General features: G+C 35.7%; 1 protein-coding gene across 2 annotated transcripts in view; it reads left to right on the forward strand.

The window, feature by feature from the left end:
• EDIL3 (EGF like repeats and discoidin domains 3) overlaps positions 1–15,706 on the forward strand; it is a 434,578-nt gene that overhangs the window by 296,411 nt on the left and 122,461 nt on the right. The gene's annotated exons all lie outside the window — the stretch shown is intronic.

Below are 15,706 nucleotides of genomic sequence, written 5' to 3' on the forward strand. Positions count from 1 at the left end.
TTAATTATTTTGAGAAAGTCACATGGGATAGGTAAGTCTTACGCTAGGCCTGGGAAAAGAGCTTTCAATAGAAACTAGACTCCCAGGGACCAGCATGATCAGAGGTGCCAGATGGGCATCTGGGAATATCTTGTAGAAAATCATGACCTGAGGAAAAGTTGTTGGAGGCATATGTTCAAATTTAGTGTGTGAGTTGGCTGTGCCAAAGGGCTCATACTAAAAGGTATTAGCCTTACTTAGTCTATTGAAGTGGGGAGCTATTGGAGGATTTTGATTAGTTGAGGTGACTGAACTTATTAGTTGAGGTGACTGAACTGTTCTATTTGTACATATTTTAGGCTAGAGACACATGAAAATTCCTGATATGATGTTATTAGGTGTACTATATAAGGGCTGGCTTATAGGAGTTTAATATAAAAAAAAATGATTTCTGGCCAAGTAGCAGCAAGACTTCCATACTATAAGAACTGGACCAAAAGCTCCTTCAAATACTTCTTTGCTTAGGTTTCTTAGAAAATCTTATATATCATGTACATACATATATTTCTTTTATTAATACGGCTCTATCAATCTTACTATGTGAAGTTCTGTTTTATGTATTTATATTTGTGTGCATTTACCAAAAATTCTTCTTAATTTACATTTGGCTTTTTGAATCTATAGCCCCATTTGCAGAAAGAATTCCAGATTTTGGAATACAGTTTTGAACACAGACTAATGACAATCCAATTAAGGTTTCAAATAAGACACAGAGTAACAGAAAATGCTTGTATTTTATTGACTAATAACTATTCTGGAGACATTTTTGATAACTGTAGTTGACTATTCTAAAGTGCACTTGTAAGATTGCCGTTCTAAACTTTAGAAGTTAATAGTTCTAGCAGAACTTGCATCACAATTGGGAGATGAGAGTTTGTATGAGGGTTTCTGTTTGGCAAATTATGTTTGTTAGCTTAAATGATTGTGTGTTTTGATAAACAAAAAATAGCATATTTTTGCAGTATTTACCCTGAGAAACACATTATACATGTTTCACGTCCAGATCTTTCACTTTGCTTTACCGAGTTTATTGTTTTCTCAACACCATGCATCATTCTGCCTTTCAAAGTATTGTATACGCTTTTAAAAATTCTCTTTGTCCCGGTGACTAAAGGTAGAAATAACCCCAATGGAATAGGACAGTATACTGCTTTTTTTTTTTTTTTCATTTTCCATTGCAAGTAAAACATATTTGCTTTCAGAATCCGCTTTATCAATTTATAAGATTTATTAAACAATAAGAGTTTCCTTTTTAACCAGATACCTTCTCAGGGCTAGTGTCCTAATATTTTACTTCAGTTCAATGCTCTTTTTTTTTTTTTATTTTCTCTGTATATGTATGTGTGTTTGTTTGGTTTCCACTTTTTGCCTTCACAAAATTAAAGAGGCTTAAAATTTAATAACAATGAGAATGTTTAAGATAAGGACTAAAAACAAAAACCTCGCAAGGAATGAACGAAGATAAATACATTCGGAAAAGAAATCAGATGATGGCTGCAACAAAATATTGAGCAATAATGCAAAAAAAAGTAACATTCACATTGTCAGATAAAAGTGTATCTATCATAGAATGCTTTGATTCTGAGGTTCAGTATGGCAACGTACTGTTTAAATTAAATGATTTTGGTTATCATCTTAAATGGAATAATTAATAACTGATATTACTTTTAAGGGGTGTCGGATAATGATAATGATAGTTTTGCTTTTTGTCTGAAGATGATCATGAACTCTTAGAGAAAAACAGTTGAAGTAAATATAAAAGCGTGTAGTGGAGGACAAAATCTCCCACACAATGGGAGAAAAACTAAAGTTCTCCATTGTTATTCAGTAAATACTCAGTGACTGTGTTCAAGATACATATTTTATTACGCATTATTTAGTATCTTATTTTCTAAGTTATGTTTATAACAAAACTTTGTCAATTTCTTGAAAGAAAATCGTATCTAAGAGAATCCAGCAAACCTAATGATATATCATTTTGTGTGTTTGAGTATTCATTATTGATTTCCCTTGCTACTTAATTCTTTTATTTATATTCAGTCTTTCAAATGAAACATTTTAGTACTTTGTTTAAACTCAGTTATAATGAGCACAGTATTCGTCTAATCTTTCAGGTGTATGACCCACATACACTAATTTGTATTCAATTTTATTATCTTCCTTGCCCTGATGAAATAAAAATTGAAATTACCATTTTAAATTTATATACTCAGTAAGAAATTATTGATAGCACCACAATGTTCATAATTGGTTCTGCATTGAAAGGGTTAGGCAAGTAAATGCAGTTAAACAAGAACATTTTTGCAAGTTTTTCTGACCTTTCTATCTTCATCTAGATTTTTTCCCATACTAATTAACCATCACATTAAACATTAGCTCCTAAGTTTCCTAAAATATCAGTTTCTCTGACAAATGTGTAAGAGATGGCAACTTTGCACAATTATAGAAATCTGTCTTGGATTGTTACATATAAAAATATTAAAACCTTATTTAAAATTTCTACATGCTTTACTAAGTGAAGTGAACCAGGTGGATTTCTTCTTTACTTGAAAGATTTATTTTCTATTTCTTTGTATTTTTATTTTACAGTATAGCTATGTGTAGTAATTTTACAAAAGTTTTTACTTGATTTTGGTTATGTAAGTTTTCTTTCTAGAATGCTCATGTGTTGACTTTCTAGTCATTAATGTATCCATCCATTCAAGAGTTAGTGAAAGAATATGTACTCTGAACTCTGTCCTCTAATAGGTGCTAGAAAAAAAGACAGCACTTGCCTTTAGGATGCTCTGAATCTAGGAAACAGGAAAGTAAACAGAGTAAACATAACAATAAATAAAATATCGGTGGCCTGGTCTGCCCTCATCTGCTAACAATTCCATTTGAATCATAATAATTTATTGTATCAAACCAACCTATTTTTAGCAGGACTTTCATTAAACTAAAGCTGTATTAGCATAATATTTATAGAAGGCAAGGAGAGAACTTCCCATTACACTATGTATTACATAGCTATATTGTTGGATGCTGATATCTTTGATGAATATGGTATAATAATATACCAGATGGAATATTGCTGAGGCAATACCATCATTTTCTTTTGAAAGTTAATTTACCAGTGGTTGTTTCCGTTTCAGTACTTTATCACTGAGAAAAGCAGGGTTTGAACTCTTTCTTCTAACCAATACATTACCTTTTAAAAAAGGTGACTAGGACCTTAATAGATTCCTTTTCTCTGAATTTGTGAGAGGAAAGATACCCCGTTTCCCCGAAAATAAGACAGTGTCTTATTTTAAGGTGTGCTCCCAAAGATGCGCTAGGTCTTATTTTCAGGGGACGTCTTATCTTTCCTGTAAGTAGGTCTTATTTTCGGAGGATGTCTTATTTTGGGGAAAACAGGGTAGTTACTTCACAAACTTTACTGTGCATACAAATTATGGGCCACGTGGTAAAAACAGAGACTTGTGAATTGCTCCACAGACCGGCTGCAGGTCACCCAGAATACTCTGTAAGAACACGTCTCATCTGCTTAGAAAACTGGGGGGCATATTGCTTGAGGTATAGTAAAAAGAGAAATAAATAAACACTTTTGCTTGATGATCTGGACACTTTGTTGTTGGTGCATCACATTAAACATTAGCTCCTAACACTGCAAGTAGTGATGACTGTGGGGAGGAGGGAGAGGAGAGAACAGCAAGGAAAAATGAGGAAAGATAGCGAGAAATCAGTGATGCGTGACGATTCTTTGAACTAGAAGGAGACAGGTGGCCTCTTTAAAAGTGCATGGAGCTTGGCAGCAATTCACAAGTGAGCCTTATTTCTTAGTCATGAAACAGTCACTGTGCCTAAATGGTTGTTAGATTCTTCGTTCTTATAAAATTTAGTGATTAAATGAAAAACAAACTGACTTAGTCATTAAAAAAAAAATAGTTAATGGGCCCCAAATAGAGAGAAGTGGGCACAAATCAGCTTCATATTTCTGGCGTTACGAATTCCTAATCTGGATTCTTTTTTGAAACATGGCTAACTGTAGGATTGAGAATACTACAAAAAACAAACGAACAAAACAGACTGATCATCTATTTCATTTCCAAAGTCTGTATATAATGTGTGTAAACTTTTGTACTCAGACACCTGGAACTACTTCAGATGAGAAATCATTTTTATAAGACCAGAATGTAAGAGGTAGATTTTCTTGGGTAGGTAGTGACAGAACTGAATCGCATACATATAGAATCTAATCCATCTTTACCACTTCCTCATTCACAAGGAAAATGTGACCTGGTTTGCTCTTCCTGAAAAGAACCTACATTCCGAGATAGTCTCTCACCCATATTAAACACCTCTCCACGGCTAATTATATGCAGACATAAATACGTCACTTTTCCTCGTGATCTTTTCTCAACCCTGATCTCAGATAGGAAATGATGATTTTTTTTATTTAAGGTTTTTATTAGAAGTGAGTTTTTCATACATGATTATGTCTTTTAAAGCAAACATTAATTTTTTACATAAAATTTATTTTTAATAAATGTTAATTTATTATTAAGTAAAAAATAACTTGATGCTTATGTACTGAAAAAACGATATATTTGGTCTCAAACTGTTTGGTTATTTACCACGTTTACTAATACTAGTTTTACTCACTTATTAACGTTAAAGGATTCAGGTTAGATCTTAACTCTTAGTACGTAAGACAACTAACCACCCTCATAAAAAAAACTTCTTCATTATACTTGCTGTACATTTCAGCCTTGAGTAATAATTCACACGGTTTCTGTTTGTCTCGTGAGTGTTACCAGAGTGACTTTTTTTTTTTAATTTCATAATACTGGTAGAGTAAATTAGAGAAAACCTGAATTCGTTGAAAATAGCAACTTGACATTTTCGTGACAAAAATCAAAATTGATAACCCTGGACTTTATAATCTACCTCAATAGCATTCATGGCCAGTTTACTGGGGTTGCCTAATCATATCTCTTCCTGTGACCAGCAGGGCTGGACTGTTTATTCCAATTGCTGGCACTTAGGACTAAAGGAGATAGTACTTTGAGCTCCTGTCATTTTTCAGAGTTTCTTATTGCAACTTTTCTTTTATATTGCTAAATGCACTCTTCAGTTTTCCCTTGTGAATCTGAATCCCGCTTCAACCAGAGGTATTAAAACAGCATCTAAGACCTGCCTGTGGGGAATGTAGTTTATGAATTAGAGTCACTTTCTGCCCCTCATGTAACAATTAGTTCTCATAGAACTGCATCAGCACCTCCTTCAAGAGCAGAGAAGGTTTACTGGCAGCCCCTGGAGCTGAGAAATTCAGAGAGGCAGGGGAGGTGGGAGTCTGAGCTGAAGGTTTGATTGTTTCTTCATGTTTATCTTCTGGGAGCTACTGGGATTGCTGTTTGGATTGAACTGAAGGAATTCCTTATTTTCACAGTAGACACTGAACAAATTTGTTCTGCCTTAATGCCTCACTGAAAACCTCCTTGTGTTGAAAATGTGACTGAGGACCAAGCCACCTGGCCTGATTCTGAAAGCCTTACTTTCTAGAGGCAGCAATGAATTTGAAACCTTTTCTATTTGGGGGAGTTTGTTGTTGTTTAAAGGCGACTGAATATATAGTTAGACTGAATTGTAGAAGAAGTTATAGATTCATCCCATACTTAGGTTAGAAATGGGATTCATTGTCCATTGTACTATGATTAACCTTGTGATCTAATAGCTGGGTCTTTTGCACATGTGCGTTTTAACTGCTTTACATGTGTCGACAGTAATTCCATCTAACTGATTTCTTCCTATCCCCATTGTTCAGTTGGAGAAATCTATGCACAGACAGACGTAAGTTTTCTCAATTTACTAAACTTGTAAATTGCAAAGTTGGGGTTCAAACCCAGGCAGCTGGTGAGAGAAGCAGCTCTAAGCCACGTGTAATGCCCGCACTATCTTTTCCTTAACTGCTCCCTTTTACATTTGGGGGGAGGTAGTAACCTAACTACTTATGGTTAGGTAAGTACTTGAGGAGAATCATGGATTTTCTTGGGGCTTTGTAAAGTAACTATTTTACCCCATGAAACTTGTATTTGTCTACAAAAAAGCAGTAGACACTGTCTATCACTTCCAGCCTAGGGCAGTGGTTCTCCAATTTGAACTACATACAAATTACCTAGAAATCTTTTTAAAAATGGTTTTCATCCTTAGAGTTTCTGAATTAGTAGGTCATAGTTAGAAGCCAGGGTATTGCACAAAATGCAGACGACCCAGGTGAATTTTGATATTGGTGATGACAAATAAAAAGTACTCACCACTACCCTGGTGGAATTCACAGTCTAGTGCCGACAGCAACATATTTTACCCTGGATGTGTCTCTTTCCTTATTAGAAGCAACTTAATTCAATACATGAAGATGGTATATTGCTCTTCAAGATGAGACATCAGTGTGAAACATTTTAAAGTAATGGATGGCGTCAAGACATTACAAATCTGAGACCTAACTACTTATGGTGCCTTGGTGATGTTTTATTATTAACCTTCTTATGTTAGTGTCACCCTTAGGTGAAATCCACATTCCTCCATGAACTAGAAATGGTAATGCTTAATTGTTTCTAAAGGACTTTTGCCTGTAACTTGAGCCCTTCAATAATTAAATCATAATTAAATAGTAAATGGGTTGTAAAAACACCTACATCCCCGTAAGACCAGTCTTTAAATGTTTTATTGTTAAATATTCAGCTGAGTCTTAGGAGTTTTTTAAAAATATATTGTTATTTTCTATGGAACCAGAGTATAAGGAAAACATTGAAATGCATTTTAAGTATTAAAGGCAACTTAGCCTATTCAGTATCTTTGAGGACAACACTAAGGAAGTTGTTCCAGGCAGAAGGAATAGAATAAACAAAGTCATAATAGAGATGGAGAGAGCTCATCCTACATCAGGGAAGAGTTGGTTATCTGTAGGGATAATAGGGAAAAAGCTTGGAAAGGTAAGGAAGTGCCAAAACGTGGAAATACGTCAATGTTAGACTAAGGTGGCGCTCCATGGTTGTGCACAGCTTGTCAGCAGGGGTCTGATACTGTAAGAACGAGCGTTTAAGAAGATGACGTGGGATGGTCCACATTAGGGGAATCCAACACAACCCTTAGCGCTGACAAGCCACCAAGTAAAATATCGCTGAATAAATGTTGACTTGGGCTTTAAGGGGATTGAAGCCTGTGAGCAGAGACACTAGTTAAGAGGATTTTATAGCTTACTAGCCAGAGGCAGATGTACAGAGGGCTCAAACTAGATTGTCAGCTATTGAAATAAAAATAAAATTTAAAATGTTAAAAGAACTCAATGGTGTGACACTGAGGGTGAGGCAAGGAATACAAAGAAATTAAACACAATTGCAGGTTTTGGAGCTTGAGCATGATGATAAAAATATAGATATCAGGAAACTTTTTTTTTTATTATTATTAAGTTGGAGAAAATCCTGGTAAGAGTGTCCAGCATGAAGTTAGAAAAGTGAGTTTGTAGCCGGGCGTTGTGGTGGGCGCCTGTAGTCCCAGCTACTCGGGAGGTTGAGGCAAGAGAATCACTTAAGCCCAGGAGTTGGAGGTTGCTGTGAGCTGTGTGAGGCCACGGCACTCTACCAAGGGCCATAAAGTGAGACTCTGTCTCTACGAAAAAAAAAAAAAAGAAAAGTGAGTTTGTTGTTCTCTACAGAGAGGAAGTGGATTAAGTGGACACCACTGCCGTGTGACCCCACACCCATGTGACGATTCAGCTTATATGCAATTGGCCACTTGTGAGTCCCACAGCCACACTGGCGGAGTGGGAGGTTTGGTGACATCCACTTAAGAGTCGAAAAAGATGTTTGAGGAAACAACTGATGAAAAGAAAGACTTTTGAGGAGAAAAATAAAACCTCATTTCCATTTCCATCCAGTGTATAAGACAGTACATTGCCTGAGAGCACCACTGTGGAAGACCCTTTGAAATTGATGAAGGGAACTTTGGAGTCCTGGATAAGTGTATTCCTTCTCCTTCAACACGTTTTTCAGAACATTTCATTTTATAGCATACGTTGGTTACATTTTCTCCATGTATTTTTTCTTAATGTTGTTGATGCTGCTCTAGTTATTTCCCCAGAAATGATACATTTAATTAAAGTAGTAGTTATTTCATCCTAACATTGGTATAGTTAGTATAGATTGCTTTATCCGGTTATGATTTTGGCTCTTGAAAAATAATAAAGGCCTTCCTTTTTGCCCCTCAAATAGGCTCCCAAATTTCTTGCTTCTATTATGTATTTAGTATTTCAATGTCTTTGAGGCATTTTTTTCTGACTCCATAAATACATAGGTTATATTTTCATTTCTCAGACTTAAAAACTATGTTATACTCATGTCTACTTCCTACTGCTTAATGGTATTTATCACTATCATTAGTGCTGATAAGAGATTAAATACTGAATTTTAGAAGTAAATGTGAATTTTTTAATCTTATTTTTCCTAGCAGGAGCCCAACCTGGGCTGGTATTTTTACATAATGGCAGCTTTCAAGAAGCTCTTAAACAGAAATGCGATTATCTTGCAGAACAACATCAAAACAAGACATTTTAATAAAACTGCCATTAGATCTTAGTTTTTCCTTTCTTAGGAGCATTAACCTAAATTTGGAAAGATGTAGATACACTTTGAGAGATGGGCACATTATTTAATGTTTTCTGAGAATTTGTTCTCAGTTTCAAATCTGCAGTATATGTACTGAAATTCAGTTCTTGAGTAGCTACTATTTGTAGTGAGCTATTTGCGCGATATGTCAGTTTTTCTTTGCCCATGTAGAACTTATTTAAGTAGATAAAACATTTCAAATTATCTTATATGAAAACTTCATATAAGAAAACTTATATGTCTACTTCATTCTGTGGACATTTGTAAGAAAACAAATGCTGTTTGATTTAATCAAAGAACAGTTGTACTCTGGAAATGTGAAGAATTTGCTTTCTAAGTTCCAGCCATATGGGACTACTTGAGGGAAACTTTCCTTACTCCAGGCTTAGAAAAAACATCTTTCAGCATGACCCCTATCTACATTTAAATCAGTGACTAGATTCATCCATTCACCGTGTTCATGGAGCCTTTCCTGTGTACCAGTTCTCATCTCCATGCCGCTTCCTCAGGAAGCCTTCCCTGACCCTTCCCCTGACCCTGAACTAGGTCCGGTTTTCCTAAGACATGTTCTTACAGCTTTTCTTCTTTTATTCCACAGCGCTTATCACAGCTTGTAATTAAAAACTATATGGGAGATTATTTCGTTAAGTTTCACGAGGGCAGGAGTACTGTCTGTTGACTCAACATTTTATTCTCACCAATCCCAATGATTTTTTATTATAATTCTTTTGGTATTCCAAGACTCAGAACATTTTTGTTCTGAGTCTTGGAATACCAAGACATTAATACATTTATTAAATGTATATATATATGTATGTATATATATATATACATTTAATAAATATATATATATATTTATTAAATCATAGCTGTGTACATTTGTGCAATCAAGGGGGTACAATATGCTGGTTTCATATACAATCTGAAAGATTTTCATCAAACTGTTTAATATAGCCTTCATGGCATTTTCTTAGTTATTGTATGTAGACATTTGTATTCTGCATTTAGTAAGTTTTGCTTGTACCCATTCTAAGATGCACCCTAGTGTGACCCCACCCATTACCCTCCCTTCCCCCCAACCTCCACCCCCCCCGCCCGCCCTTGGCCCTTTCCCCATATTCTTGTGCTATAGTTGGGTTATACCTGTAGAAGACTGAAACTAGACCCATACCTTTCACCATTAACTAAGATAGACTCAGTCTATATTTTTAAATGAATTGATAAATACTGTGAAAAGAAATAAACTGCCTTACCTATTCTTTGAGTGCTTAAATCTAATGCAAATGAAGCACATTTACACAAGGAGTTGTATTATATAGTGAAGCAATATAATATTCAAAATCAATGGTTTGTGATTCAACCAGTCATTAATTGTCACCTTAACCAAAATTACTTAACCACTCGAAGGTATATTTTATGTATATGTAAAGTGTCAACAAAAATAGATCAGATTATTGCAAGGATTATTGCAGATTATTGCATCAGATTATACAATGGACATTTAGCTACATATTGGCCACACAGCCAGCAATTACTAAATGTATGTTCACATTAATTTGGCAAATATTTATGGAGAGTTGTAGCCCGACTTTTAACCATCTTCCCACATATTTTCACATGTTTCCACAGTAAATGGATTATTAGCCAAGCCTATTTCCCAACTCCCATTTTTTACGTGTGGCCATAGGACTCACACATGGCCAAAGGCATATAAGCAAAACTGTCACGTGGTGGTTTCTGAAGCTCTTCCTTAAAGGAGAGCACCCACTCATCCCCTTCTCCCCTCTACTTCCCTACCTGCATCCTGCCAGGAGCTTAGAGGCTGCCATTGTGGACCATGAAGTCCGTTTGCATACTGCACATAGTTGAGACCCAGAAACAGTGGCTCCTGCCTAGTCACATGTTTACCCAGTGGACAAGCCAACTTCTTTCTATTTAAGCCACAGTTTGGGTTTTCTGTCCCTCAGAGCTGAGCCAAACTGTACCGAATAGGAGTCTTTAAACATCATGTTCAGCCCTAGACTCAAGGCAAAATATGATAGTGCCATGAACAATTCTTAAGGGTAAACTCTGAGTACAAAGGAATCTGTTAACAAAGAGTCTTATGGGGCAGATGTGTTTTCGGTTTGCCACAGTGAGTGTCAGAGGAGCCTTTCAGGTTGATGGCAAAAGAAGAAATTACCCTGTTGTCCAGCCTAACAGATTCCTTATAATGCCTTAGCATGACACATGCTCTACGCCTGGGTCTGAAATGGCCCTGCCGTGCTCACATGTGACCTTGGACATGTCACTCGAGCTTTCTAGGCCTCGGTGTGCTGTCTCCAGTCAGTATTAACTAATATATATTTTTACAGGCCTGGCAAGGCATTTGCCCTTTAGTTATCATTTATAACATTCTTCTTTGCTTTGCAATTTGTTGTGTATCTTTTCCTTTCTAGATCCCGTGTGCCAAATACAAGGATTGTTCCTGTCTTTATATATTCCAATGCATCTATCATAAAGTTTGAACACTGTAGACATGTACTAAATGAATTTAATACATTTTGTGATTATTTAAAGACATACACGTACATGTGATAATATTAGAGATACAGCTGTAAAAGTAAGCTCTGATGACAAAAAGGGAATTCGTGAATGCTGGAGTAAAAAATGTATGTATTTTGATTTGGAGAAAAGGAGAAACCACTGAAGGTTTGAAAACAGAAGTGATTTAAGAATGGAGAAAATCTACAATTCAACTTATGATAAAAACAAAGAAATTAAGTGTAATATGTTTGCCTAATTTTGAATGCCTTAATAACATGATTATAGTACTTTGTAGTAGAAATCTTACATCACTTTTTAAAATCATATGAATCTTAGAATTTGGGGTTCATAATTTTTATATGTAAACATGTAAACATAAATTATTACATCCACCTTTACAAAATTAGCTATAAAACTGAAGGTACAGGTGTAATTTTTATGTAAATAAATCTCGTCTGTGGTAAGAATGAGGTTGATTTTGTTCATTAACTTTTTTTTTAATTTAGATTACACTAAAGAGATTGCAAAAACAAACATGATATCTTCTCATTTAAAAATTTATTTTTTTTTTAATTAGAAAATGTTAGATCAAATTATATTATGCCTTCTCTTTAGGTAAGATAGAAATAAAACTTTATTAAACTTTATGAAAGAATGTGTGAGTTTTTAAAAGAGTGCCCAGCTTCCAACATCTGTCTAGCAGAATCATTATTTTAAAATAAGATACCTATATTATCCTTCATAAATTTCAAATATTTAATATTTTTCTATATGAAATTGTTTAAATTGTGTTTCTTTGAAAACTCGTAAAATACTACATTTCTATTAAGAAGTTATGAGTTTGGTATTTCTCTTTGTTTATTCTTTTCCTTACTTTCGTGGAAGCAGAGATGAGCAAAATTCCCCATCCTTCTCAGCCCAGAGAGAAGACAAGAATTGTCTAGTTTATGTCTTAAAGTTAATATAAAAAGCAAATGAAATGCAGCATCATGTGTACAGAAGCACTTTGAATAGTGAAAGTTAATTGAAGAAATAGAGTCAAAAGTGGTCTAACCTTTGTGAATTAAAAAATCATTTAGTTCTTTTTGTTGCTTATCTTTCTTCTATATTTGTAAATAGGACTTAATTTCCCTTTTACCTGAAAAAGAATGGTAATAATAACAAACAATTAGTGGTTAAAGATGTTAGACAGCTAAGGGAAGTCGTGGTCTTTAATACTCAGGCAACCCCGTGAGTTAGAGGGCATCTTACTGCCCTCCTAGGGATGAAGGAACTCTGCCTGAGGATCCGTTAGCCAGTACCCTAGCTCAGCCAGGTTCCAAGCCTGGGTTTTCAAAAGACAAACACCTTGCTCTCAGCTGGGTTGATCTACCTCTGCTGGAAAAAACTAAACTTCCACTGCTCTTTCTTTTAATATCCCTTGGTTGAGACCAGCAATTTTGACTCTTAGTCATCTTTTTTCTGATCAGTGTCTAGAAAAGAGGTTCTTCTTTTCTAGGAGAAAGTTAGTACAGGACTTCCGATTCCAGGAATTTTCTTTTCTTTGCTTCTTATCTTCCCCAGATTCTCTTAGGATCACCATTGTCCCTAGAACCTAATAAGGAGAGGTCCCAAGCTCAGTAAATTCCCTCTCAGATGTTGACGTGTTGTGAAAAACTCTGACCTGAAATTTCAGGATTTTATCATAAAGTTATTCAAAACTTTAAAACAATTTAAGATATTTTATAATTCATATTTTATTAAAAATAGATATTTAAGAGCCGTTTCCATAGTGTACATGGAAATACAGTAGGAAGTGAAGATTAATTCCTGCCATAGACATGTACAAGTAAGTAGAAAGATCGAAAGGTCTCGCCTCTTCTCGGGAGCCTTCACTTTTGACTGCAGCAAGTCTTTGTATCACGTGGCATTTCCAGAGCTTATGGAATATTGCCAGAGTGGGTGTGATTTTGGACATCACTTTAAAAGCTTACTCTTAGCATGTCTGAAATTAGATAATCTGATTATCCCAATACATAACATTTCTAGCCGCTGCCTTTAAGATCTAGAGTAATAATGTAAATATAAACAGCCAACCAATATGTAATTTGTTTTCTTTATACAAATTTTTCGAAACAATAAACTTAATTGTCAAGAAAAACCATGAAATGTAGGCCATTTTTGTTATTTTTCAGAGCACATACTGAAAAATTACAATGTGACAATGCAATTTAATTCCTGAAATGTATGCAGTTAATTTGATTTTTGAAATGAAATTGTAAGGTTATAGTTATTGAGATTAAAATAAAGCCAGAACACATAAAAGTATGTAGAATGCTAAGTTATTGCTTGGTAATAGCTACTGCATAGACGATCCAGAGGCATCCACATTTTTTTTTTTTTGTAGAGACAGAGTGAAACTCTGTTACCCTCGGTAGAGTGCTGTGGCGTCACACAGCTCACAGCAACCTCCAACTCCTGGGCTTACGCGATTCTCCTGCCTCAGCCTCCCGAGCAGCTGGGACTACAGGCGCCCGCCACAATGCCCGGCTATTTTTTTGTTGCAGTTTGGCTGGGGCTGGGTTTGAACCCGCCACCCTCGGTATATGGGGCCGGTGCCCTGCTCAATGAGCCACAGGCGCCGTCCCACATTTTGTTTTAATTTTTTTTTTTAATTTTTAATTTCAGCTTGCTTGTTCATCATTCTTCTTCCTTTGAAGTACTCTTTTTTGTTGTTGTTCATTTTCTTTCTTCTTTTTTTCAATGCTTCCTCTGGCGATGCTCTCCACATTTTTATTTAGCCTTCGTTGTTTCTCTTTTTGGTTAATTCATTCATATTCCACAATGCTACACATTAATACCCAAATTGCACCGGGCTCTTGGTTTGCTTGGCAGACTTCTTTTGTCTTAAGTGCATAAAATGAAGAGCATCCCTGTTTCCTGTTTCCCAGAAGTGCCTTTTAACTTTTTATTATGTGGTATTTGTTTCTGTTTCAATGTTTAATTGATCCCAAGTCAGCATTTAAAATACTAGGACACTTGCTGCCCTGACCATCAGTATTTTCGTACATGGAGAGGTAGAATGTGTTTTCATAATAAAACTTGGAAACTGTTCTGTTGACATTATTTGCCTGCCTCGAATAATAGACTAGTTAAGAAAAATCAGAAAGCACCATTCTGCTAACCATTCGCTGCCCTGCATAGGGATAGAGATATCAGAGAATTCTGTTTCACTCTGATCATACTTAAAGTAATTGGATACTCCCTTTTTATTTTCATTTCTAATGTACTCCACACCATACTCAGTCGCATTTTCTTTGAAGTCCACTCAGTGAGATGTTAAAAGCAGAAGTTCGCTCTGCCAGGTACTCTGTACTGAGATTCCTCCTGGTCATGTGTGGGTCAGCTCTGAGAAGTACAGAATCTCTCCATCTCTCAAAAGTTTTTTTTTTTAGTTGAAAAACTCCTTAACATTTTCTAACAGCATTTATTTCTCAGATTTTTTGGTCAAACACATTTGGTGATGATTCTTTTTGGTATTTACTTTTGTAGTGCCCACTTCTCATCAACTCAAGAGCTTTTGGCTTGATGGCAGGAGCCACTGCAAGAACTTAGGAAAGTCAAGCCGGTCCCAGAAAGCCTCCCCCACTCCCTTCACAGCACCCCTGCTGCCTCTGAGCTCCAGGGTATATATTTTTTTCTTTTTGGCAGCACTCTTTTTTTTTTTTGAAGTCATTTGTACATCGATCATAAATAGATTTATGACATTATGGGATTCGATGTGTTGATTATTTGTACACATTGGAGTGCTTACATCCTACTAATTAACATAGCCTTCACCTCATTTACCCGATTACAGCGTTAAGACACTTGTGTTCTGCACCTGATAGATCCAAATTGTACTTGCCTTGTTCTCCACACCTATGGCAGCGCTCTTGCTTCTTTACAAAATGCCATTCAGAAAGATAACCGTATTTCCAGTGTTTCTAATGAGGGCTTGGCATTTCTCCTCAGGAGTAGACATTATTTTCTTTTTCGTTCCTCCTGCTTCTTCCCAATGTCCCCTAATTCTTCTTCATGGTACACAGAGAAAACAGAAGGGTTTTTTTCTCCTTCTTTCCTTTTATCTTTTACTGAATCTGTTCACATTCATAAGCTTTTTCTTCTTACATGAACAATACTTTCGTTCCTTTTTCCATTAGCTGTATGAATTAACCAGGAAAGAGTCCAAAATTCAGAGCATATGGACTGAAATCTATACCTCAGACAATAAAGCCTTATTTACAGGAACTCTAGATTACCTTAATGTGTACCATTCCATCAAACTTAATATACAAGCTGAAGTATTTAAAACAAAGCAGCCTCGGCTCATGTAAAGCTGTGAAGAAATTAACAGTAGTGAGTACCCAGAGAGAGGATATGAGTAAAAATGGTAAAAGCCTTTGAAAACAGGTGGAAGTTCAGGGGAAACAATTATACTAGGCCTGGACCCGTGGAAAAACCAACGGATTACACCC

This window comes from Nycticebus coucang, chromosome 1 (genome assembly GCF_027406575.1).
Source record: "Nycticebus coucang isolate mNycCou1 chromosome 1, mNycCou1.pri, whole genome shotgun sequence".
Taxonomy (NCBI): domain Eukaryota; kingdom Metazoa; phylum Chordata; class Mammalia; order Primates; family Lorisidae; genus Nycticebus; species Nycticebus coucang.